Source organism: Hemitrygon akajei, unplaced genomic scaffold (genome assembly GCF_048418815.1).
Source record: "Hemitrygon akajei unplaced genomic scaffold, sHemAka1.3 Scf000046, whole genome shotgun sequence".
Taxonomy (NCBI): domain Eukaryota; kingdom Metazoa; phylum Chordata; class Chondrichthyes; order Myliobatiformes; family Dasyatidae; genus Hemitrygon; species Hemitrygon akajei.
In genome coordinates, this window is record NW_027331932.1 from 4,312,797 (window position 1) to 4,336,174 (window position 23,378).

The 23,378-nt window shown below is 46.5% G+C and overlaps 1 long non-coding RNA gene across 1 annotated transcript; it reads right to left on the bottom strand.

Annotated features, from left to right (window-relative positions):
* Positions 1–14,529: 14,529 nt before the first annotated feature.
* LOC140720754 (uncharacterized) lies at positions 14,530–22,674 on the bottom strand. The gene is made up of 3 exons (XR_012097251.1): positions 22,426–22,674; positions 18,420–18,672; positions 14,530–14,710 (listed from the first exon to the last, which is right to left on the bottom strand). It is a non-coding gene; the product is annotated as an uncharacterized lncRNA (long non-coding RNA).
* Between the last annotated feature and the right edge of the window lie 704 nt (positions 22,675–23,378).

The following is a 23,378-nucleotide window of genomic DNA, read 5'->3' on the forward strand; positions in this document are numbered from 1 at the left end:
TTTTATAAGACATTGATGAGGCCGAATTTGAGTGTTCCGTTTAGTTTTGGTCACCTACTTAGAGGAAGGGTATTAATAAGGTTGAAAGAGTGCAGAGAAGGTGTACAAGGATGTTGCCGAGACTTGAGAAACTGAGTTACAGAGGAAGGTTGAATAGGTTAGGACTGTATTCCTTGCAGCGTTGAAGAATGAGGGGTGATTTGATAGAGGTGTATAACATTATGGTGTGTATAGGTAGAGTGAATGCAAGCAGGCTTTTTCAACTGAGTTTAGGGGAAAAAAAAGAAACGAAGGACATGGGTTAAGGGTGAAGGGCGAAAAGTTTAAAGGGCACATTAGTGGGGGCTTCTTCACACCGAGAGTAATGGGAGTGTGGAATGAGATGCCATTTGAATTGGTGAATGCAGGCTTACTTTTATCATTTAAGAAAAACTTGGACTGGTACATGGATGAGAGGTGCATGCAGCGATATGGTCTAGCTGCAGGTCAGTGTAACTAGGCAGTAAAGATGGGTCAGCACAGCCAAGAAGAACCAAAAAGCCTGCTTCTGTGCTGTAATGTTCTATGGTTGGCAGTTGTGTGTCGGTATCACTTTCAGCGATGTGTTGGTGGGGGTTGTGGCGGGGTCACAGTTAGTGATGTGTCGTAGTCATTATAAGTGGCCCGTCAGTACCACAGTAAGGGGTGTCTTGGTATCACATTGAAGGGTGATTCGGGGTAATGTTGGTAATGTGTCACTGTTACAGTGGCCATTTTTATTCTCTGCGGTTTGGTCGTTGCAACAGGTGTGAAACTCACCATGAATCCTCCAACAGATACCCGTGATAATGAGGACCGCCATTAAAACGCAGATTAGCCAGATGCTTGAGTCTGATCGGTCTCTCCGTGCGGGTCGTTCACTTCCCATGTCGTCTGTGGAAACAAAAATCGTTTCGTGACTTTGTTAATCGTCATTTTCCCTGATCTAATCCACCCCTGCTGGTTATAGATTATACGAGGAAGGATATGGGAGTGGGAATACGCTCGAGGTTAGTTAGTGAGGAGACGGGAGGGGTACGGGTAATGGAGACCGAAAGGAGTATGTCAGTATCATGAGGCAGAGTGTGTCGGACTATCGGTGTCACAAAGAAGGACGTGTCGGTTTCACGGCGAGGCTGTGTCGGTGTCGAGTGGGGCGTGTGTCAGAGTCTTGGCACTCCTCACCATTCACCGTGTGTGTACCCCAGACTTGTACACCAAAGTCCCTCTCTGCTTCAACACTTCCCACTATTCAGAGCATAGGCCATTCACTTGAACACTGAGATGAAACTGCGCTAGGGATCTAAATTACCAAGTTCACCATTTACAGAGAAAAAAACTTGTCCAAATCCACACGTTCAGATCCATTCCGATCCAAGGTAAAATTGGTCTTGTTCCAATTTAGAATCCAAACCCGAGGACCGGACCTCTCCTTTTTCATAACTACCTTGAGACGAATGCATAAACCTCTAACACCTTAGTATTCCCAGTGTTCTCAGGAGGGAGGGTGAGCAGCCAGATCTCGTGGACCGTGTAGGGACCAATGAAGTGAATAGGAAGGAGGACGATATTCTGCAAAGAGAGTTTAAGTAGTTTGGTGCAAAGGTGAAGGACAGGACCTCTAGGGTGGCAATCTCAGTATTGCGAACCGTGCCACGTGCTAGTGCGGCTATAAATAGGAAGTTAATGCAGCTAAATACGTGGCTGAGGAGTTGGTGCAGGAGGGGGGGCTTCATGTTTCTGGATAATTGGGCATGGTTCCAGGGAGAGGTGGGACCTGTTCAGACGCCACGGGTTGCACCTGAACTGGAGGGGGACTAATAGAATCATAGAACCACGGAACATTACAGCATAGAAGCATGCCTTCTGGCCCTTCTTCGCTGTGCCAAACCATTTTTTTCTGCCTATTCCCACTGATCAGCAACTGGGCTGTATCCCTCCATACACCTCCCATCCATGTAGCTGTCCAAGTTTTTAATTAAATTTTAACGGTGAGCCCGCATTTACCACTTCATCTGGCAACTCATTCCACACTCCCGTTACTCTCTGTGTGAAGAAGCCCCGCCCTTTAATGTTCCCTTTAAACTTTCCCCCTTCACCCTTAACCCATGTCCTCTGTTTTTCTTCACCCCTAGACTCAGTGGAAAAAGCCTGCTTGCATTCACTCTATCTATACCCATCATAATTTTATACACCTCTATCAAACCTCCTCTAATTCTTCTGCGCTACAGGGTATGAAGTCCTCAATTATCCAAGCTTTCTCTGTAACTTAGTTTCTCAAGTGCCGGCAACATCCTTGTAAATCTTCTCTGCACTCTTTCAACATTATTAATATCCTCCCTGTAATTCGGTGACCAAAACTGCACGCAATACTCCAAATTCGGCCTCACTAATGCCTTATGCAACCTCAGCATAACATTACAACTCATATACTCAATAGTTGGATTTATAAAGGCCAATGTACCAACTGCTCTCTTTACTAACCTATCGACATGTGATACCACGTTTAGGGGATTTTGTATCTGCATTCCTGGATCCCTCTGTTCTACTGCACTCCTCAGTGCCCTACCATTTACTTTGTGTGTTCCAGCTCGTTTTTCCTTCCAAAGTGCAATACCTCACACGTGTCTGTATTAAACTCCATCGTACTCCATCAGCACTGTACGAAAGTAAGGTGACAAATGTTCAGGGCGTATTTGCGTAGAGTTCTGCATAGGTGCGTTCCAATGAGAAAGGGAAAGGTTGGAATGGTACAGGAACCGTGGTGTACAAAGGCTACTATACATCTATTGAAGAAGAAAAGAAGGCTTTACGAGAGGTTCCAAACACTACTTGATGACAAAGTTCTAAAAGATTATACAGCTGGCAGGAAGGAGCTTAAGAAAGAAATTAGGAGAGCCAGAAGGGACTATAAGAATGCTTTGGAGGATAGGATTAATGTAAATCGCAGGACATTATATAAGTATGTGAAGAACAAGTGGACAACTCTTGAGAGATTAGGACGAATCAAGTGTGAAAGTGGAAGAATGTGTTTGGAACCGGAGGAGATAGCAGAGCTACATAATGAATATTTTGCTTCAGTATTCACTAGGGTAAAGGATTCTGCCGATTGTCAGGGTGACATAGAGCGGAGTGAAAAGCATGACCATGTAGATATTAATAAAGACGATATGCCGTCGCTTTTAGAAAGCATCAGGTTGCATGGGTCACCGGGAAAGGACGACCAGGCTACTCTGCGATCCGAGCGAGGAGATTGCTGAGCCTCTGGCGATGATATTTGTACCATCAATGGGGACCGGAGAGATTCCGGAGGATTGGAGTATTGCGGATGTTGTTCCTTTATTTTTGAAAGGGAGGAGAGATAGCCCAGGAACTTACAGACCAATGAATCGTACTTCAGTGGTTGGTAAGTAGATGGAAAAGATCCTGAGAGGCTGGATTTGTGAACATTTGTAGAGGCATAATATGATTAACCTGATCAGTAAGTCATAAGGATTTCTGAAAGTCCTTCCGAGACTGATTGAATATTTATCGGGATGTGACTGAAAAAAAATGAAGGTAGCGCAGTCGATGTAGTGTATATTAATTCCACCGAGAATTTGATAAATTACCCATGGAAGGCTTATTGAGAAGGTAAGGAGGCATGGGTCCCGAGGGGGCATTGCTTTGTGGATCCAGAACTGGCTTGCCCACAGAAGGCAAAGAGAGTTTGTGGACGGGTCATATTCTGCATGGAGGCCGGTGAACAGTGGAGTTCCTCAGGGAGCTGTTCTGGGAGCCCTACTCTTCCTGATTTTATAAATGACCTGGATGAGAATGTGGAAGAGTGGTTGCTTAATATGCGGATGATAGAATGGTTGGGGCTGTTGTAAATACCCCCTATTTAGACGTCTGTCAGAGTTTACTGCAGGACATTCATAGGATGGAAAAGTGGGCTGAGAAGTGGCAGATGGAGTTCAACCCAGGTAAGTGTGAGGTTGTTCATATTGGCAGGTTAAAATAAGAAGACAGAATATAGTATTAATGGTAATGTCCTTGACAATGTGGGGATCAGAGGAATCTTGGGGTCCGAGACGCTGCGGCGCTGTTGTCTCTGTGGTTAAGGTAGCATATGAGGCATTGGTCTTCATCAAGCGTGAGATTGAGTTTAGGAGCCGAGGGGTAACGCTGCAGCTGTAAATGACCCTGTTCAGACCCCACCTGAAATAATGTGCTCAGTTCTGGCCGCCTCTCTACAGGAAAGACGTGTAGAGGGTACAGAGGGGATTTACAAGGACGTTGCCTGGATTGCAGAGCCTGCCCTATGAGAATAGGTTGAGTAAACTCGGCCGTTTTGTCCGTGGAGCGACGGAGAATGAGAGAGGACCTGATAATGTATATAAGATGATGAGAGGCATTGATCGTGTGGATAGTCAGAGGCCTTCCTTTCCCTGCGGTGAAATGGCTGGCACGAGTGGGCACAGTTTTAAGCTGCTTAGAAGTAGGTACAGAGGGGATGTCAGGGGTATTTTTATTTTTGTTCGGAGAGAATGGTGAGTTCGCGTAATGCGCTGCCGGACACGGTGGTGGAGCCCGACAGGACAGACACTTTTAACAGTCTCCAGGACAGGTACATGGAGCTCAGGAAAATAGAGAGCTATTGGTAAACCCATGTAATTTCGAAGTCCATTTTGTAAAAGGGCTGGATGGTTCGGAGCTAAGGACATGTCCACACATATTGTTGGCCGAATGGTCTGTATTGTGATCTCGGCATTCTGTGTTTCTATGTTTCTATGACCGCTGGACGGAGCGGTCTGAGGAGAGTGGATCCGAGGGTCACCTACGCTCGGGAGAGGTCGAAGGTCACAAATGGACGACACTGTGAGCTCCACCGTTGGACTATTAGACTGTTTCATGAGAACGTGCCCCTTTCTTATTTTCTTATGTTGCTTTACTAACCATATAGTCAAAATACAAATTTAAAGCTCAATCGTTTGCACGCATATTGTGTACAGTTTTTAAACATCGTACAGCATCCATCCAAACGAGATTTCGAAAGTTTCTCGGTCCGGGGGCTACCATCACCCGGATGAAGCCGCGAGCCGAACCGATGATTGCATTCCCACTATTTTCTATTTTCTTGTAAGCCCTTTCTTTAGCTTTTACAAGAGTTTTGAGTTCCCTTTTCGGCCAAAGTTGACTTCTTCTTGAGTACTGAGAACTTCTTCATTTTTGGAATACACATGTCCTGCACCTTCCTCATCATTTCCAAGAAACGAAAGCAATTGCTGCTCTGCTGAAATCCCTTGCAGATGTGGTTGGAGAAATGGCAGGTGAGTTCAACCCAGACAAATAGAAAGATATAGCACACTATTAAAGAGAAGACCGTGTCGATGAGCAGAGGGATCTTGTTTGGAGCTATTGTTTGTGGCTCCATGAACGCGGCTCCACAGTTTGCAGACGGTATGAGGGTAAGTAGAGGGGCAGGTAGTTTTGAGGAAGTAGACAGGCTACAGAAGGGTTTAAACAGGGCAAAGTAATGGCAGATGTACTGCTGTGTTGAAAGATGCATGGTCATGCTTTAGGAGAAATTAAAAGGGTTAAATATTTTATAAATGGAGAGAAAACAAAAAAAAAAAACAACAAATTCAAGGGGACATAAAGGTCCCTGTGCGGGATTTCCTGAAGGTTAATTTGAAGGTTGAACATGCAGTACATTCCCGGCCCCTCAGCCCACAGTGTTGTGCCGATGATGTAACCTTCTCAGGTTGAATCTGTGATGAGGAGGGCAAATGCATGTCAGCATTTCGACTCGAATATAAAAGGAAAGGTGTGATGCTGAGACTTTATAAAGCACTGGTGAGGCCTCACGTGGAGTATTATGAACAGTTTTGGGCCTCTTATCTTAGAAAGATTGTGCTCAAAGTGAAGAGGGTTCAAACGAGGTTCACAAAAATGATTCCAAGATTGAAGGGCCTCATATGAGAAGTGCTTGATAGCTCTCGGTCTGCACTCTCTGGAATTTAGAAGGAAGAAAGGTGACCCCATTGAAATCTATTGACTATATGTAAATGCCTTGATCGAGGTGATGTGGAGAGGATAGTTTCTATGGTCGGGGAGTCGAAGACCAGAGGACAAAAACTTCTTGAAATCGCTCACTGAGTATATTTGGCTGTTGGTTATTGCCCAAAATTCACAGTATAAATTTAAGAGATAACTTGACATTGGCGGAGTCGTAAGGCAATGGGATCACCTATTCAAGGTACACCGATGTCTGTGTCTTTATTTCTGTTTGACCCCGGGATGGATTCTTTTACAGTCCAATTCGGTAAAGCAGGGTAAATTCTTCGGGAGTAATGATGTGGGAAACAGGGAGAGATGACCGGCTGATTTGATTGTGTAGGAGCTATTTCTTGTATTGGGATGTGTAATAAACATAGACATGTGCATTAAGAAAATCCCTGATGGTGGGCGCCCTGGGAGATGGAAGGTTGGGAGAGACGGAGATGAACTCTAGTGATGAGAGAGGGAAAGAGAAGCGGAGATTGGGAGCATGGAACATAGAAGGGGAGGGAGGTATCAGATGGCGTGAGACGCAGGGAGAGTTGTCGGACTGATTTGACCGGGGAAGGTAGATCACGCACGGATAGCAGATGTACCTTTCATGGAATTTAACAAGGCTTTTAACAAGGTCCAGTTTGCAGACTACACTGGAGGATGATGTGCAACCCGCGAACACCTCTCTGAGCAGTTTGATTGCGTTCAGCTATATGGCGGTTTTTATGAGAATGTACAAGGAGCTGTTAATAACATTGTCGAAGAGAGTAATGTTGGTGGCGGTGTCTCTAACTATCCACACGATCAATGCCTCTCATCATTTATACACCTCTGTCAGGTCACCTCACATCCTCCGACACTCCAAGGAGATAACTGCGATTTCACTGAAACTATTACTAGACGGCATGATCCCCAATCCGGGCAAAATCTTTGTAAAGCACCTGTGTGCCATTCCTATAGGTTCCACATTATCCTTGTAGTGTGTTGACCAGAACTGAGCACAGTTCTCCAAGCTGGGGGGGGGGGGTGGTCTTACCGGTGTGCTATAGGGCTGTAACATTACCTCTCGCTGTTGAACTCAATTCCACGGTTGTTGATTGCCAATGCATCGTGTTCTTAAACACAGAGTCAAACTGCGCAGCCGCTCTGAGTGTCTGATGGACTCGGACTCCAAGATCCCTCTGATCGTCCACACTGCAAGGTTTACCATTAGTAATATATTCAGCCATTATATTAAACCTACGCAAACGAACCACCTCCCACTGACCTGGGTTGAACGCAATCTGCCACTTCTCAGCCCAGTTTTACATCCATAAGACCATAAGACAAACGAGCGGAAGTCGGCCATTCGGCCCATCGAGTCTGCTCCGCCATTTTATCATGAGCTGATCCATTCTCCCATTTAGTCCCACTCCCCCGCCTTCTCACCTTATCCTTTGATGCCCTGGCAACTTAGCCAACTATCAATCTCTGCCTTAAATACACCCAATTACTTGAACTCCACTGCCGCCCGTGGCAACTAATTCCACAGATTCACCACCCTCTGGATAATAATAAAAAAAATCTTCGCATCTCTGTTCTGAATGGGCGCCCTTCAATCCTTAAGTCATGCCTTCTCGTACTGGACTCCCCCAACATGGGAAACAACTTTGTCACAACCACTCTGTCCATGCCTTTTAACATTAGAAATGTTTCTGTCAGTCCCTTCCCTAATTCTTTTAAACTCCAAAGTGTACAGTCCAAGTGCGGTCAAACGTTCCTCATGTTTTAACCCTCTCATTCCCGGAATCAATGTAGTGAAGCTTCTCTGAAACCACTCCAATGTCAGCTCAAACTTTTTTTAAATATGGATCCCAAAACTGCATACAGTGCTCCAAGTGAGATCTTACCAGTGCCTTATAGAGCCTCAACATCACATCCGTGCTCCTATACTCTTCCTCGAGAAATAAATGCCAGCATTGCATTCGCCTTCTTCACCACCAACTCAACCTGGAGGTTAACATTAAGGGTATCCTTCATGTGGACCCCCAAGTCCCGTTGCATCTCAGAATTTTGAATTAGTCCCTTATTTAAATAATATTCTGCCTGTTTATTTAACCAGATAACCATATACAAATTATAGAACAGAAACAGGCCAACTCAGCCCTACTAGTCCGTGCCGTCGCTTACACTCACCTGGTCCCACTGGCCCGCGATCAGCCCATAACCCTCCATTCCTTTCCTGTCCATATACTTATTCAATTTTACTTTAAATGATAATACCGAACCTAGTATTACCAGTAACACTTCTACTGTAAGCTCATTCCACACAGTGACCACTCTCTGAGTAAAGATATTCATCCTCGTGTAAACTTTAAACTTTTTGCCCACAAACTCTCAAATCATGTCCTCTTGTTTGAATCTCCCCAACTCTCAATGGAAAAAGCCTATCCACGTCAGCTTGATCTATCCCTCTCATAATTTTAAATATCTCTATCAAGTCCCACCCCAATCCTCTACGCTCCAAAGAATAAAGACCTAACTTTTTCAGCATTTCCCTGTAACTTAGGTGCTGAAACCCAGGAAACATTCTAGTAAATCTTCTTTGTACTCTCTCCATTTTGTTGATATCTTTCCTATAATTCGGTGACCAGAACTATACACAATACACCAAATTCGGCCTTTCCAATGCCTTGTACAATTTTAACATTACATCCCAACTCCTATACTCAATGCTCTGATTTATAAGGGCCAGCATACCAAAAGCTGTCTTCACCACCCTATCCACATGAGATTCTACCTTCAGGGAACTGTGCACCATTATTCCTAGATCACTCTGTTCTACTGCATTCTTCAATGCCCTACAATTTCCCATGATTGCCCTATTTGGATTATTCCTACCAAAAATATAGCAACTCACATTTATCAGCATTAACCTTCATCTGCCATCGTTCAGCCCACTCTTCTAACTGGCCTAAATCTCTCTGCAAGCTTTCTTCTACCAAAGTGCATGAACATGCACTTTCCAACATTGTATTTAATTTGCCTCTGCTTTTCCCATTCTCCCAATCTAAGCAAGTCTCTCTGCAGACTCAGTGTTTCCTCAGCACTACCTGCCCCTCCACCCATTTTGCATCATCAGCAAACATTGCCACAGAGCCTTCTATTCCGTAATCCAAATGGTTGATATACAATATTAAAAGAAGCGGCCACCACACAGAGCCCTGTGGAACGCCAACGGTAACCGGCAGCAGACCAGAATGGGATCCCTTTATTCACATTCTATGTTTCCTGCTAATCAGCCAATGCTCTATCCACGTATGTAACTTTCTCGTAATTCCATGGACACCTATCTTGTTTAGCAGCCTCATGTGTGGCACCTTGCCAAAGGCCTTCTGAAAATCCAAGTATACAACATCTACTACATCTCCCTTTTCTAGCCTAGTTGTAATTTCCTCAAAATCCAATCGGTATCCCGCTGTAACCGCTGACAGCTATCCGCTCTATCCGAACTCCATGCAGAATATGACCCTTCTGTAACAACTCTTTGCCTTCTGTAGGCAAGCCAGTTCAGGATCCAGAAAGCAATGTCCCCTTGGATCCCATGTATCCTTTCATTCTTAATAAGCCTTGCTTGGGATACCTTATCAAATGCCTTGCCGAAATCCTTTAACACTGAATCTACTGCTCTTCCTTCATCAACGTGCATTGTCACATCCTCAACAAATTCAATCAGGCTCGTAAGGCACGTCCTGCCCTTGACAAAGTTATGCTGTCTATTGCTAAACGTATTATATCTCCCCAAATGTGCATAAATCCTGCATTTTACGATCTTCTCCATCAACTTACCAACCACTGTGTTAAGACTCACTGGTCTATAATTTCCTGGGCTGCATCTACTCGCTTTCCGGAATAAAGGAACAATATCGGCAACCCACCAATCCTCCGGAACCTCGCCCGTCCCAACTGAGGATGCAAAGATCATCGCCAAAGTCTCAGCAACCTCCTCCCTTACTTCCCAGAGTAGCCTTGGGTACATCTCATCCGGTCCCGGCGACTTATTCAAATTATGATTTCGAAAATCTCCAGCACATCCTCTTTTTTAATATCTACGTGCTCAAGATTTTCAGTCTGCTGCAAGTCATCACAACGATCACCAAGATCCTTTTCCATAGTGATATCTCACTGAGATCTAACACCTGACCAGGTTAATTTTCCAATAATAAACCAAGAAGCTTCTCGTCCTGCAGGCTTATCTTCAAATTGTGTCAAGAAACTTTTCCGGACACAACTAACAGACTCAAGCCATCTAAACCTCTTGCTCTAGGGAGATGCCAATCGATATTTGGGAAATTAATATCTCCCATCGCGACTACACTGTTATTATCATAACTGTCCAAGATTTGTTCCCCTATCTGCTCCTCCATATTCCGGCTACTATTGGGCGGCTTATATACAAAAAAAACACCCAGTAAAGTTATTGACCCCTTCCTGTTCCCAATCTTCACTCTAAGAGTCTCCGTAGATAACTCCTCCATGGCGTCCACCTTTCCTGCAGCTGTGTCACTATCTCTGATCAACAGTGCCACGCCCACACCTCTTTTGCCCCCCTCCCTGTCCTTTCTGAAACATCTAAAAGTCGGCACTTGAAGTATCCATTCCTGTCTCTGAGCCATCCAAGTCTCTGTAATGCCCACCACATCATATCTCCAAAGGATTTCTTCGGCAGTTTGAACGGGGCACGAATGCGCAAGCGCGTGAAATACAGCCCGTGGGGCAGCGGGAGAGTTTATAAAGCGAGCAGATTAACGGAGCGGGCGACGTAGTGGAGGGAGACAGAGTAGGAAGGCTTTGGCTCCAGAGGCTTCGGCGAGCAGATGCTGAGGACTAGCTTGCTCCCAGTGAGGTAAGGCCGGGTAATCTCCATCAATTAATCTAATTAGTTTAGGAGTAGGTAATGGAAGCAGCAGTTCGGGCAGTCGAGTGCTCCGTTAGCAGTATGTGGGAAGTCCGGGCGAGCACAAATGTGCTTGATGACCACACCTGCAAAAGGTGCTTCCAGATAGAGCTCATGACAAACCGTGTTAGGGAACTGGAGCTATAGCTGGATTAACTTCAGATCATTCGGGAGGTGGAGGGAGAAATAAACAGGAGTTACAGGGAGACATTCACCCCGAAATTTCAGCAGGCAGGTAGTTGGGCGACTGTGAGCGGAGGGAAGGGGAATAGACAGAATGAGCAGAGCACCACTGCGGCCGTTCCCACCAATAATAAGTATACCGTTTTGGATACTGTTGGTGGGGACGAAATACCAGGGACAATTTGTAGTGGTCACGTCTCTGGCAGTGAGACTGGATCCTCAGCTCAGAGGGGATGGAACGAAAAGAGGAGAACAGTAGTAATAGGGGATTCGATGGTTGGGGGAGAGATAGGAGAATCTGTGGAAGAGATCAAGAATCTCGGATGGTCTGTTGCCTCCCTGGTGTCAGGGTCCGCGATATCTCGGATCGAGTTCTCAGTATTCTCAAGAGGGAGGGTGAGCAGCCGGAGTCGTAGTCCATTTTGGGGCAAATGACGTGGATAGGAAGCAGGAGGGGGTCCTGCAAAGTGTGTTTAGGGAGTCAGGTGCAAAGTTGAAGGACAGGACATCCAGGATTGCAGTGTCAGGATCTAGTGAGGCCAGGAATAAGAAGATAATGCAGCTAAATATGTGGCTAAGGAGTTCGTGCAAGAAGGATAGCTTCATGTTTCTGGACAATTGGGCTTTGTTCCCGGGAAGGTGGGGCTTGTACCGTCCGGACGGTTTGCACCTGAACTGGTGGGGGACTAACATCCTTGCGGGAATGTTTCCTAGTGCTGCACCGGGGTGTTTAGACTACATTTGCAGGGGGAGGGGAACCAGAGTGTCAGAGCAGATAGTGAGGAAGAGAAGGATAAATGTCATACGAGAGCTGCAAGTACAGTGCATGGAGTAAAGCCAGATCTAGCACTGGAGGAAAGAGAAACAGAATAAAGAATGTAAAGCCAGTTAGGTAGAAGGGCTAAAGTGCGTGTACGACAATGCAAGAAACATCACGAACAAAGGTGATGACAAATTGCTCTCCCTTACTATTTCTCAGTTCTATCCATACTGACTCTACATCTCCTGATTCTATGTCACACCTCGCAAGGGACTGAATTTCATTCCTCACCAGCAGAGCCAACCATCCCCTCTGCCCACCTGTCTGTCCTGCTGATTGGACGTATACGCTTGATTATTCATTTCCCAGTGAAAAGTGGCAGATACGTTCACCTCTGAGAAGTGTGAGGTGGTATACTTTGGAAGGACAAACTCCAAAGCAGAGTACAAAGTAAATGGCAGGATACATGGTACTGGGGAGGAGTAGAGTGATCTGGGGTACATGTCTACAGTTCCATGAAAGATGCCTCACAGATAGATAGGGTAGATAAGAACGCCTATGGGGTCTACAGTCTTTTAAGTATTTAAGTATTTTATAAAGTATTTTAAGAGACTTTTGAATATGTACATGGTGCTTAGTGAAGGGCTTTATGTAAGCCAATTCATTTCAAAATGAGGAACTTGTTCGGCACAACATTGCCGGCCGAAGAGCCTGTATTGTGCTGTAGGTTTTCTAAGTTTCTATGAAATCTGCGCAACAGACAACATGGGTCCCAGCAACATGCCATCCAGGACTCTCGCTCTCTCCACAGAGCCTCCTTGTGTTATCCATATTAACGAATCCCCTGTCACGGCAGCTCGCCTCTGCTCTCCCTCACATTCCCTTCTGAGTCACAGAACATTAAAGAGAGTCACAGAGCCACCAAACTGCTGTCATCAACTACCACCACACACACACACACACACACACACACACACACACACACACACACACACACACACACACACCAGTATCCGAAGTGTGTGGTTGTGTATGTGTGTAGAGGTGTGTGGTATGGATTTCGAGGCCGAAATAGTATATATGGGTGGTGATATAGTGGGCCCTACATGGAGTGGTGTCCACGCAGACATGGGGTCACATGTAAAGTTGTTCCGGCACCATCGCAGCACACTCTAATGGATTCAGAAAAACTGTGCAACGCTATCCCTCCTCCGTCCAACCCTCTCATCAATACCCAGTCATTCGGCTTTTGTGTCTCGAATTGAGTGTGCCTCTCGGAGATGGTGTGTGTGTGTGTGTGTGTGTGTGTGTGTGTGTGTGTGTGTGTGTTTGTGTGTGTGTGTGTGTGTGTGTGTGTGTGTCTGTGTCTGTGTGTGTTTGTGTGTGTGTGTGTGTGTGTGTGTGTGTGTGTGTGTGTGTCTGTGTGTCTGTGTCTGTGTGTGTTTGTGTGTGTGTGTGTGTCTGTGTGTGTGTGTGTGTGTGTGTGTGTGTGTGTGTGTGTGTGTGTGTGTGTGTGTGACTGGGTAATGTGCTGCGTGAGGAGGAAGGAAGGGGAAGGGAGAAGAGGCGAGAGAAAGGGTGTTAAGACTGCAGATACTGAAGCAAGTGGTGTGGAACCACACGACCGGCCTGTGCATGCAGAGATGTGGATAAGCTCATATCCTGCTGATAGATATCCAGTGGAAGGGGCGAGGTGTAATACTGGACGTGATCTCTCCCTTATACTCCCCACAATTGCCTGTGACTCAGAGATTGAGGAATAAGGGAGCGGGGGGCGACTTAGATGGGGATCGTTTAGCGGCTGGAGTGTATCTCACAGAAGGAGAGGGGCGTAGGGAACGTACAGGATGTGAGAGGGGCTAGAGATACTGTGTGAAATAGAGGCGGTAGAGCAAAAGAGATGAAAGTCCGCGTAGAATGAGAGAGAGGGTGAGGGAGATGGAGGCGTAGAGAGTTGGGGGTGGACAGACAGCGTGTGTGTGGGCGTAGACTGAGACAGAGCGACAGAACAATAACCCCTGGAAAGTCCAAACAAACTCTCCCGGGGTCAGACACAGTGTGGAACTCGGTTCACACCATCCCATCATACAATGCCGGGGTCCGACACAAAGTGCAGCTCCCACGGCTCCGTCCCATCAAACACACCTGGAGTCAGCCACAGAGCAAATTCTCCCTGTACACCGCCCCATCACACATTCCTGGGTTCAGACACACAGTGAAGTTCCCTCCACACCGTCACTTCTCACACTCCGGGGTGTCAGACACAGAGTGAATCTTCCTCCTCAATATCCCATTATACGCCACTCCTGGGGTCAGACACCGAGTCTTTCGCTTTCTATCTCTCTGTCTGTCTGTCTGTCGGTATCTCTCTCTCTCTCTCTCTCTCTCTCTCTCTCTCTCTCTCTCTCTCTCTCTCTCTCTCTCTCTCTCTCTCTCTCTCTCTCTCTCTCTCTCTCTCTCTCACTCACTCTCTGTCTTCCGCTGTCCTTAAGATTAGGAGCGGGAATCGGGGTTTTACCTAACCTGTCCTGCTGGTCAACAGTTGGCAGAAGAATTTGCTTTCGTGGATAGAGAGATTCTTTGTTGAGGGTGTAGGCATACTTGAGACAGGTGTTCTGGCAGAGGTCCCGAAGGGAATTCTCGATTGTCCTCGATTCAACGGTCGAATGCAACTCAATGACTTTTAGTCGATATTGGCTCCGGGTCCTGTTCGTCTCCTGATATTATTCCACAAGTCAGCTCTCCTCGTTCGTAAGAGATCAGCGAGAGGCAAAACTCTGTCAAGAAGAAAAGAGAAATTTGCAAAAGTTTCGGAAGGCTGGGTAATCGCTAAAAGATTATAAGGCTAGCAGGAAGGATCTTAAGAGGGTAATTAGGAGGGGCCAGAAGGGGCCATCTGCAGCCTTGGCGGGCAGGAGTAAGGAAAACACCAAGGCATTCTACAAGTACAGGAGGAGCAGGAGGATAAGACGTGAAAGAATAGGGCGTATCAAGTGAGACAGTGTAAACTGTGTCTGGAACCGGATGAAATAGCAGAGTTACTTAATGAATACTTTGCTTGAGGTTTCCCTATGGAAAAGCATCTTAGTGATAGTGATAATTTGCAGCAGACTGAAAAGATAGAGCATGTAGATATTAAGAAAGAGGATTTGCTGCAGCTTTTGAAAAGATCAAGTTGGAAAAGTCGCTGGGACCTGATGGGATGTACCCCCGGCTACAATGAGAGGAGAGGGAGGAGATTACTGAGCCTCTGCCGATGATCTTTGAATCATCAGTGGGGATGGGAGAGTTCCTGGAGGATTGGAGGGTTGCGGATGTTGTTCCTTTATTCAAGAAATGGAGTAGAGTTAGCTCAGGAAATTATAGACCAGTGAGTTTTACATCACCGGTTGGTAAGTTGATGGAGAAGATACTGGGAAGCTGTATTTATGAATGTTTTGAGAGGTATGATATGATTAGGAACAGTCAAAATAGCTTTGTCATCGGCAAATTGTTCCGTACGAGACTGATTGATTTTTTTGAGGATGTGAATGAACACATTGATGAAGGAAGAGTAGTAGATGTAGTGTACATTGATTTCAGTAATGCCTTTGATAAGGTCCCCCATGCATGGCTTATTGAGGAAGTAAAGAGGCATGGGATACAAGGCGACATTGCCTTGTGGATCCAGAACTTGCTTGCCCACAGAAGGCAAAGAGTGGGTGTGGACGTGTCATATTCTGCATGAGGTTCGGTGACAATTGGAGTGCCTCAGGGATCTGTTCTGGGACCCTTACTGTTCGTGATTTTTTTATAAATTGACCTGGATGAGGAAGTGGAGGGGTGGATTAGTAAGCGTGATGATGACACAAAGGTTGGAGTTGTTGTGGGTAGTGTAGAGGGCTGTCAGAGTTTACTGCGGGACATTAATTGGATGAAAAACTGGTCTGAGAAGTAGCAGAAGAAGTTCAACCCAAATATGCGTGAAGTAGTTCCGTTTGGTAGGTCAGTAATATGGAAAAATATAGTATTAATGGTAAGAATCTTAGCACTGTGGAGGATCAGTGAGACCTTGGAGTCCGAGTCCAGAGTACGCTCAAAGCAGCTGCGCATGTTGACTCTTTGGTTAAAAAGACGTCCGGTGTATTGGTGTTCATCAATCGTGGGATTCAAATTAGAGCCGAGAGGTAATGTGGCAGCTGTATATGCCCCTGACCAGATCCCACTTAGAGTACTGTGCTCAGTTCCGGTCGCCTCACTGCGGGAATGATGAGGAAACCATAGAAAGTATACAAAGATTTACAGGGATGTTTCGCAGATTGGGGAACGAGCCTTGTCATAAGAAGTTGAGTAAACTCAGCCTTTTCTCCTTGGCGCGACGGAGAATGTGCGGTGACCTGACATTGATAGAAAAGGTGATGAGAGATACTGGTCGTGTGGATAGTCAGAGGCTTTTTCCCAGGGCTGAAATGGTTGCCGCAAGAGGACACAGGTTTAAGGAGCTGCAGGGTAGATACAGAGGAGATGTCAGGGGTAAGAAATTTACTCAGAGAGTGGGGATTGCGTGGAAATGGCTGCCGGCAATGCTGGTGGAGGCGGATACGATCGGGTATTTTAAGAGACTTTTGAATATGTACATGGTGCTTAGTGAAGGGCTTTATGTAAGCCAATTCATTTCAAAATGAGGAACTTGTTCGGCACAACATTGCCGGCCGAAGAGCCTGTATTGTGCTGTAGGTTTTCTAAGTTTCTATGAAATCTGCGCAACAGACAACATGGGTCCCAGCAACATGCCATCCAGGACTCTCGCTCTCTCCACAGAGCCTCCTTGTGTTATCCATATTAACGAATCCCCTGTCACGGCAGCTCGCCTCTGCTCTCCCTCACATTCCCTTCTGAGTCACAGAACATTAAAGAGAGTCACAGAGCCACCAAACTGCTGTCATCAACTACCACCACACACACACACACACACACACACACACACACACACACACACACACACACACACACACACACACACACACACACACACACACACACACACACACCAGTATCCGAAGTGTGTGGTTGTGTATGTGTGTAGAGGTGTGTGGTATGGATTTCGAGGCCGAAATAGTATATATGGGTGGTGATATAGTGGGCCCTACATGGAGTGGTGTCCACGCAGACATGGGGTCACATGTAAAGTTGTTCCGGCACCATCGCAGCACACTCTAATGGATTCAGAAAAACTGTGCAACGCTATCCCTCCTCCGTCCAACCCTCTCATCAATACCCAGTCATTCGGCTTTTGTGTCTCGAATTGAGTGTGCCTCTCAGAGATGGTGTGTGTGTGTGTGTGTGTGTGTGTGTGTGTGTGTGTGTGTGTGTGTGTGTGTCTGTGTCTGTGTGTGTTTGTGTGTGTGTGTGTGTGTGTGTGTGTGTGTGTGTGTCTGTGTGTCTGTGTCTGTGTGTGTTTGTGTGTGTGTGTGTGTGTGTGTGTGTGTGTGTGTGTGTGTGTGTGTGTGACTGGGTAATGTGCTGCGTGAGGAGGAAGGAAGGGGAAGGGAGAAGAGGCGAGAGAAAGGGTGTTAAGACTGCAGATACTGAAGCAAGTGGTGTGGAACCACACGACCGGCCTGTGCATGCAGAGATGTGGATAAGCTCATATCCTGCTGATAGATATCCAGTGGAAGGGGCGAGGTGTAATACTGGACGTGATCTCTCCCTTATACTCCCCACAATTGCCTGTGACTCAGAGATTGAGGAATAAGGGAGCGGGGGGCGACTTAGATGGGGATCGTTTAGCGGCTGGAGTGTATCTCACAGAAGGAGAGGGGCGTAGGGAACGTACAGGATGTGAGAGGGGCTAGAGATACTGTGTGAAATAGAGGCGGTAGAGCAAAAGAGATGAAAGTCCGCGTAGAATGAGAGAGAGGGTGAGGGAGATGGAGGCGTAGAGAGTTGGGGGTGGACAGACAGCGTGTGTGTGGGCGTAGACTGAGACAGAGCGACAGAACAATAACCCCTGGAAAGTCCAAACAAACTCTCCCGGGGTCAGACACAGTGTGGAACTCGGTTCACACCATCCCATCATACAATGCCGGGGTCCGACACAAAGTGCAGCTCCCACGGCTCCGTCCCATCAAACACACCTGGAGTCAGCCACAGAGCAAATTCTCCCTGTACACCGCCCCATCACACATTCCTGGGTTCAGACACACAGTGAAGTTCCCTCCACACCGTCACTTCTCACACTCCGGGGTGTCAGACACAGAGTGAATCTTCCTCCTCAATATCCCATTATACGCCACTCCTGGGGTCAGACACCGAGTCTTTCGCTTTCTATCTCTCTGTCTGTCTGTCTGTCGGTATCTCTCTCTCTCTCTCTCTCTCTCTCTCTCTCTCTCTCTCTCTCTCTCTCTCTCTCTCTCTCTCTCTCTCTCTCTCTCTCTCTCTCTCTCACTCACTCTCTGTCTTCCGCTGTCCTTAAGATTAGGAGCGGGAATCGGGGTTTTACCTAACCTGTCCTGCTGGTCAACAGTTGGCAGAAGAATTTGCTTTCGTGGATAGAGAGATTCTTGTTGAGGGTGTAGGCATACTTGAGACAGGTGTTCTGGCAGAGGTCCCGAAGGGAATTCTCGATTGTCCTCGATTCAACGGTCGAATGCAACTCAGTGACTTTTAGTCGATATTGGCTCCGGGTCCTGTTCGTCTCCTGATATTATTCCACAAGTCAGCTCGCCTCGTTCGTAAGAGATCAGCGAGAGGCAAAACTCTGTCAAGAAGAAAAGAGAAATTTACAAAAGTTTCGGAAGGCTGGGTAATCGCTAAAAGATTATAAGGCTAGCAGGAAGGATCTTAAGAGGGTAATTAGGAGGGGCCAGAAGGGGCCATCTGCAGCCTTGGCGGGCAGGAGTAAGGAAAACACCAAGGCATTCTACAAGTACAGGAGGAGCAGGAGGATAAGACGTGAAAGAATAGGGCGTATCAAGTGAGTCAGTGTAAACTGTGTCTGGAACCGGATGAAATAGCAGAGTTACTTAATGAATACTTTGCTTGAGGTTTCCCTATGGAAAAGCATCTTAGTGATAGTGATAATTTGCAGCAGACTGAAAAGATAGAGCATGTAGATATTAAGAAAGAGGATTTGCTGGAGCTTTTGAAAAGATCAAGTTGGAAAAGTCGCTGGGACCTGATGGGATGTACCCCCGGCTACAATGAGAGGAGAGGGAGGAGATTACTGAGCCTCTGCCGATGATCTTTGAATCATCAGTGGGGATGGGAGAGTTCCTGGAGGATTGGAGGGTTGCGGATGTTGTTCCTTTATTCAAGAAATGGAGTAGAGTTAGCTCAGGAAATTATAGACCAGTGAGTCTTACATCACCGGTTGGTAAGTTGATGGAGAAGATACTGGGAAGCTGTATTTATGAATGTTTTGAGAGGTATGATATGATTAGGAACAGTCAAAATAGCTTTGTCATCGGCAAATTGTTCCGTACGAGACTGATTGATTTTTTTGAGGATGTGAATGAACACATTGATGAAGGAAGAGTAGTAGATGTAGTGTACATTGATTTCAGTAATGCCTTTGATAAGGTCCCCCATGCATGGCTTATTGAGGAAGTAAAGAGGCATGGGATACAAGGCGACATTGCCTTGTGGATCCAGAACTTGCTTGCCCACAGAAGGCAAAGAGTGGGTGTGGACGTGTCATATTCTGCATGAGGTTCGATGACAATTGGAGTGCCTCAGGGATCTGTTCTGGGACCCTTACTGTTCGTGATTTTTTTATAAATTGACCTGGATGAGGAAGTGGAGGGATGGATTAGTAAGCGTGATGATGACACAAAGGTTGGAGTTGTTGTGGGTAGTGTAGAGGGCTGTCAGAGTTTACTGCGGGACATTAATTGGATGAAAAACTGGTCTGAGAAGTAGCAGAAGAAGTTCAACCCAAATATGCGTGAAGTAGTTCCGTTTGGTAGGTCAGTAATATGGAAAAATATAGTATTAATGGTAAGAATCTTAGCACTGTGGAGGATCAGTGAGACCTTGGAGTCCGAGTCCAGAGTACGCTCAAAGCAGCTGCGCATGTTGACTCTTTGGTTAAAAAGACGTCCGGTGTATTGGTGTTCATCAATCGTGGGATTCAAATTAGAGCCGAGAGGTAATGTGGCAGCTGTATATGCCCCTGACCAGATCCCACTTAGAGTACTGTGCTCAGTTCCGGTCGCCTCACTGCGGGAATGATGAGGAAACCATAGAAAGTATACAAAGATTTACAGGGATGTTTCGCAGATTGGGGAACGAGCCTTGTCATAAGAAGTTGAGTAAACTCAGCCTTTTCTCCTTGGCGCGACGGAGAATGTGCGGTGACCTGACATTGATAGAAAAGGTGATGAGAGATACTGGTCGTGTGGATAGTCAGAGGCTTTTTCCCAGGGCTGAAATGGTTGCCGCAAGAGGACACAGGTTTAAGGAGCTGCAGGGTAGATACAGAGGAGATGTCAGGGGTAAGAAATTTACTCAGAGAGTGGGGATTGCGTGGAAATGGCTGCCGGCAATGCTGGTGGAGGCGGATACGATCGGGTATTTTAAGAGACTTTTGAATATGTACATGGTGCTTAGTGAAGGGCTTTATGTAAGCCAATTCATTTCAAAATGAGGAACTTGTTCGGCACAACATTGCCGGCCGAAGAGCCTGTATTGTGCTGTAGGTTTTCTAAGTTTCTATGAAATCTGCGCAACAGACAACATGGGTCCCAGCAACATGCCATCCAGGACTCTCGCTCTCTCCACAGAGCCTCCTTGTGTTATCCATATTAACGAATCCCCTGTCACGGCAGCTCGCCTCTGCTCTCCCTCACATTCCCTTCTGAGTCACAGAACATTAAAGAGAGTCACAGAGCCACCAAACTGCTGTCATCAACTACCACCACACACACACACACACACACACACACACACACACACACACACACACACACACACACACACACACACACACACACACACACACACACACACACACACACACACACCAGTATCCGAAGTGTGTGGTTGTGTATGTGTGTAGAGGTGTGTGGTATGGATTTCGAGGCCGAAATAGTATATATGGGTGGTGATATAGTGGGCCCTACATGGAGTGGTGTCCACGCAGACATGGGGTCACATGTAAAGTTGTTCCGGCACCATCGCAGCACACTCTAATGGATTCAGAAAAACTGTGCAACGCTATCCCTCCTCCGTCCAACCCTCTCATCAATACCCAGTCATTCGGCTTTTGTGTCTCGAATTGAGTGTGCCTCTCAGAGATGGTGTGTGTGTGTGTGTGTGTGTGTGTGTGTGTGTGTGTGTGTGTGTGTGTGTGTGTGTGTGTGTGTGTGTGTGTGTCTGTGTCTGTGTGTGTTTGTGTGTGTGTGTGTGTGTGTGTGTGTCTGTGTGTCTGTGTCTGTGTGTGTTTGTGTGTGTGTGTGTGTGTGTGTGTGTGTGTGTGTGTGTGTGTGTGTGTGTGTGTGTGTGTGTGACTGGGTAATGTGCTGCGTGAGGAGGAAGGAAGGGGAAGGGAGAAGAGGCGAGAGAAAGGGTGTTAAGACTGCAGATACTGAAGCAAGTGGTGTGGAACCACACGACCGGCCTGTGCATGCAGAGATGTGGATAAGCTCATATCCTGCTGATAGATATCCAGTGGAAGGGGCGAGGTGTAATACTGGACGTGATCTCTCCCTTATACTCCCCACAATTGCCTGTGACTCAGAGATTGAGGAATAAGGGAGCGGGGGGCGACTTAGATGGGGATCGTTTAGCGGCTGGAGTGTATCTCACAGAAGGAGAGGGGCGTAGGGAACGTACAGGATGTGAGAGGGGCTAGAGATACTGTGTGAAATAGAGGCGGTAGAGCAAAAGAGATGAAAGTCCGCGTAGAATGAGAGAGAGGGTGAGGGAGATGGAGGCGTAGAGAGTTGGGGGTGGACAGACAGCGTGTGTGTGGGCGTAGACTGAGACAGAGCGACAGAACAATAACCCCTGGAAAGTCCAAACAAACTCTCCCGGGGTCAGACACAGTGTGGAACTCGGTTCACACCATCCCATCATACAATGCCGGGGTCCGACACAAAGTGCAGCTCCCTCGGCTTCGTCCCATCAAACACACCTGGAGTCAGCCACAGAGCAAATTCTCCCTGTACACCGCCCCATCACACATTCCTGGGTTCAGACACACAGTGAAGTTCCCTCCACTCCGTCACTTCTCACACTCCGGGGTGTCAGACACAGAGTGAATCTTCCTCCTCAATATCCCATTATACGCCACTCCTGGGGTCAGACACCGAGTCTTTCGCTTTCTATCTCTCTGTCTGTCTGTCTGTCGGTATCTCTCTCTCTCTCTCTCTCTCTCTCTCTCTCTCTCTCTCTCTCTCTCTCTCTCTCTCTCTCTCTCTCTCTCTCTCTCTCTCTCTCTCTCTCTCTCTCACTCACTCTCTGTCTTCCGCTGTCCTTAAGATTAGGAGCGGGAATCGGGGTTTTACCTAACCTGTCCTGCTGGTCAACAGTTGGCAGAAGAATTTGCTTTCGTGGATAGAGAGATTCTTGTTGAGGGTGTAGGCATACTTGAGACAGGTGTTCTGGCAGAGGTCCCGAAGGGAATTCTCGATTGTCCTCGATTCAACGGTCGAATGCAACTCAATGACTTTTAGTCGATATTGGCTCCGGGTCCTGTTCGTCTCCTGATATTATTCCACAAGTCAGCTCGCCTCGTTCGTAAGAGATCAGCGAGAGGCAAAGCTCTGTCAAGAAGAAAAGAGAAATTTATAAAAGTTTCGGAAGGCTGGGTAATCGCTAAAAGATTATAAGGCTAGCAGGAAGGATCTTAAGAAGGATATTTGGAGAGCCAGAAGGATTAAGGAATACCACAAGGCATTCTCCAAGTATGTGAAGAGCACGAGGATAATACGTGAAAAAATTGGACCAATCAAGTGTGACAGTAGAAAAGTGTATCTCGAACCGGATGAAATAGCAGAGTTATTTAATGAATACTTTGCTTCAGTATTCACTATGGAAAAAGATCTTAGTGATAGTAGTGATAATTTGCAGCAGACTGAAAAGATAGAACATGTAGATATTAAGAAAGAGGATGTCATGGAGCTTTTGAAAAGATCAAGTTGAATAAGTCGCTGGGACCGGATGCAATGTACACCAGGCTACCATGAGAGGCGAGGAAGAAGATGACTGAGCCTCTGCCGATGATCTTTGAGTCATCAGTGGGGACGGGAGAGTTTCTGGAGGATTGGAGGGTTGCGGATGTTGTTCATTTATTCAAGAAAGGGAGTAGAGATAGCCCAGGAATTTATAGACCAGTGAAGTCTTACCTCACTGGTTGGTATGTTGATGGAGAAGATCCTGAGAGGAAGTATGTATGAACTTTTTGAGAGGTATGATATGTTTTGGAATAGTCAGATTGGTTTTTTCAAGGGGAAGTTGTGCCGT